Below are 3,789 nucleotides of genomic sequence, written 5' to 3'. Positions count from 1 at the left end.
CAATAGACCTGGCTCCATAGGAAGGAAAACTGCATTGAGTCATCTGTGACAGGCTGGATGAAAAGGGAGAAAACAACCCCCCAAGAGAAAGCACAAAGCTGCATTTTGAACCTTTCCTGGCTCCGTGAACCTGACTTCCAGGCCTTGTGGAGGAGCCAGGCCTCCATGAGCGCGGAGCAGATGGAACAGGCAGTAGTAAGACATTATAAACATTTTGGAAAACGATTCTACCAAGCCAAGTGGCCTGTGGAGCATCGAAGGGGGAGGGGAGACGGGGGCGAGAACCACAACCTGACTTTGAGATTTTTCAGCAGGTGGCAAACGCTGCCAAACGATGCCAGTATTAAAACCGTGGGGCTGGGGGGGCTGCCGGCGAGAGCACTGTGAGGAGCAGCAGATGCTCCCCTGTCCCTGGTCCTGTGTCTGCCTGTGCCTCTGGCAGCAGCTCCCTGCACTACCCCCGTTTGCTTAGCTCAAGTTCAAGGCCAAGAGCGACAGTGGCTCCAACCTCGCCAAAGACAGGACATTCCATGGAAGTGCACAAGATGCTATTTGGACTGGTACTAAAATCCTCATTACCTGCAGGATAAAATCCAGCTCCTCAGCATGACATTCAGGGGTCTCCACAATCCAGTCTTATGCTACCTTTCCAGCGAGGCCCCTGGAACCTCATTTCCTGAAAGCCACGCTCCACTGAAGCCATTGTCATTTCGTGCTCACATCGCACCCTTTCCTACCTCCTTGCGATCTCACAGCTTGAGATACCCCCTGCCCACCTGTCAAAATCCTCCAAGGCCAGGCCATAGCCTGAGAAAGCTCCTCCTGTCCCCCTCACCAGCCTTGTGTGCCCCGATAGCACTTTGCTTATTTCTTTGTGACATCATTCAGGTCCAGATGTTCACCTTCCCTAGTAGTTTGCAGGAACTTGAAGGGAAGGCACTCATTGCTGCTCACTGGTGGGTCTGCATCCCACGCGGGACCTACAGCTGCCTTCCACTGCTGTGACAGCTGCTTCTACTACTTACCATGTGCTGAATATTTACCGTGTGCATCACCTCATTCTAGTCTGCCTGGGTTTGAGTCCTCGATTCATCATTCACCAGCTGAGCAACCTTGGGCCTATGGCTCAGATTGCTGGTGCCTCAGTGATCCCATCTGTAAAATGGGGTGATAATAGTCCTGCCTCCTTGGATAACTATGAGGATCAAAGGTGTCATCACACACAGCGTGTGGCAGGATCTGGGTCTATAGAAAGGACTCAAAAGCCATTACTTATTATTTTTATTATCATTGCACTGCTGTTATTATTTATTCTACAAAGCAACACTATAAGGTAGGTATTATCCCAACCTTCACCTGAAGCCACAGCTCATAACGGTGGAGTCAGGATTCAGAGTCAGGTCTGACTCCAGAGCCAGCGCTCTTGCCCTCTCCTGTCTGACCATGACGTTCAATATTGTTTTTTAAACAAAAGAAAATAATTTGGGGTAAGTTTATTGAATATGTAACAAATGAATTAACTNTATTTATTCTACAAAGCAACACTATAAGGTAGGTATTATCCCAACCTTCACCTGAAGCCACAGCTCATAACGGTGGAGTCAGGATTCAGAGTCAGGTCTGACTCCAGAGCCAGCGCTCTTGCCCTCTCCTGTCTGACCATGACGTTCAATATTGTTTTTTAAACAAAAGAAAATAATTTGGGGTAAGTTTATTGAATATGTAACAAATGAATTAACTGGCTGAAAATGCTTTGGGTTAGAACATTAGAACCTGAAAAGACCTCCAAAGTCATGAAATCTAAACTTTGTCCTTTACAAATGAAGACATTCAGGCACGTTCATTTAGAAAATTTACTGAGTGGTTACTAAGTGTGAAGCACTGGCATAAGCATTTGGGTGGGAGGAAAAAAACGAAGCAAGAGATGTGATGCCCACCATCAAAGAGGTTATGAACGAATAAAAATCTCCGGGCCGGCCCGGTGGCGCACTGGAGAGTGCGCCGCTTGGGAGTGCGGTGGCGCTCCCACCGAGGGGTGGGATCCCATGTGGAGACCGGTTCCCACTCACTGGCTGAGCACGGTGCGGGCGCAACACCGAGGGTTGCGATCCCGTTGCCGGTCCCCGGTACGGGTGCGACACTGAGAGTTGCGATCCCGTTACTGGTCAGTAAAAAAGACAAAAAAGGAAAAAAAAAAAAAAATCTCCAAGTCACCTTACCCTGAGGGGGCATGCGGTGCTGAACTTGTTAGTGACAGTCCAGACTCCAAGTGGGTTGGCTTCTTGATCAGAAGGCTGTGCATTTTATCATTGCATTATAGTGTTGCAGTAAAATAAGCAATTCAGCTTAGTGTAGAAATTTCTGTAGGAAAATGTTTTGATTTTAACAACTCTTATATCCCAGAAATCCATCTCTCCAAACCTTGGCGGCCCTAAGGATGACCCGCAGGAGTAACACTCCACAGGGTTAAATGTACCATCCACCACCTCCCCTGGCAGAGTTTCCCCACGGTGTGAGCAGCAGCCTGAACAGATGGAGACTGCCCTTCTCCACTCGCCTTCTCCGACAGCTCTTCTTTCTCTGTGTGTTCCTCATCAGTGAGTCCATGCTCATCGTCCACACAGTGAGCCCACATGAGGATTAAACAAACAGATAATGAAAAAATGACAATTTAAGTAAATCAATAATAAAAGTAGATTTGCCTAGGAATAGAGGTCAGAAGTCTTGTAATGAGATGCATATTAAGGCCTCAGGGTAGAGGCCTCATTCAGATTTTTATCACTGGCCTCCCCCATGAAAAATGTAAAATTAGGCTTTATGTTTGCTTGTTGAGTGCATGCTAGAATTGATTACAGATCAGAAAATGGATATTGAAAGCACTATTAAAAATATATTTGGGGATTTCCAGTCAGGATGGCAGAATAGACAGTCCCCATCATCACTCTCTCCCACAAATCAACCAATTTACAACTATAAAAATGTAACATCAGCCAAGCCAGGGTTGCTGGAGCTCAGGGGAAGAGGAGGAGAGACCTATGGAGTTCATGAAGATGGGAGAAACCACGATGAAAAAAAGAAAAAACTGCTCTGAATATTTTGGGCTACAGCCACTTTAAGGCTGGAGCTGCTGAGCGCATGGAGCAGGAGCTGGCAGAAGCTGCAGCTGCACCCTTCAGATGGAGTTACTTGGAGGTGGCAGGGGAGAAGAGGACCTTGGAGGCCCCCAGGACAGCAAGACCACTAACAGGGTTCCTGTGAACCCACGCAAGAGCGAGGAGCCAGAACAGCTGAAAAAGGGGAGCCATTCAGAGGCCAGTGAGTCATCGCAAGGGACTGGCACAGGGCCTGTCCCATGGGAAGTGTTCAGAGCACAGGCGGTGGGGGAGACAGGCCCACCAGGAGAACACTGAGACACAGTAAGGACAGCCAGTCTTCCCCCTAATCAGCACAGGACCACTCAGAGGAGACTGGTCAGGAATGCAGAATTGCATGGAGTGCAGTTTAATGAAAAAACTCAGGCCCAGATCAGAGTTTCTACACAACCCAGGTGCGCCAGGTCTCTGGAGAGCCAGAAGTACCTATAAGGTCAACCATTAAACCCTGAGCTGCACAAAAAGCCTTCCCTAGGGAAACAGCAGCAAAGCAGCAATTTAGCTAAACCGCAGAGCTCAAGCACTGGTTCCCACAGGAAGTTCCCCCATTTTAGAAATAAGCAAAGGACAAAAAATGAGTTCCAGCCCCAGCATACCACCAGCACCTCGGGGCCCACCAGCGGACATGCGGTATAGA

Source organism: Galeopterus variegatus, unplaced genomic scaffold (assembly GCF_000696425.1).
Source record: "Galeopterus variegatus unplaced genomic scaffold, G_variegatus-3.0.2 Scaffold1525, whole genome shotgun sequence".
NCBI lineage: Eukaryota > Metazoa > Chordata > Mammalia > Dermoptera > Cynocephalidae > Galeopterus > Galeopterus variegatus.
Note: the sequence above shows the minus strand (reverse complement) of the source record.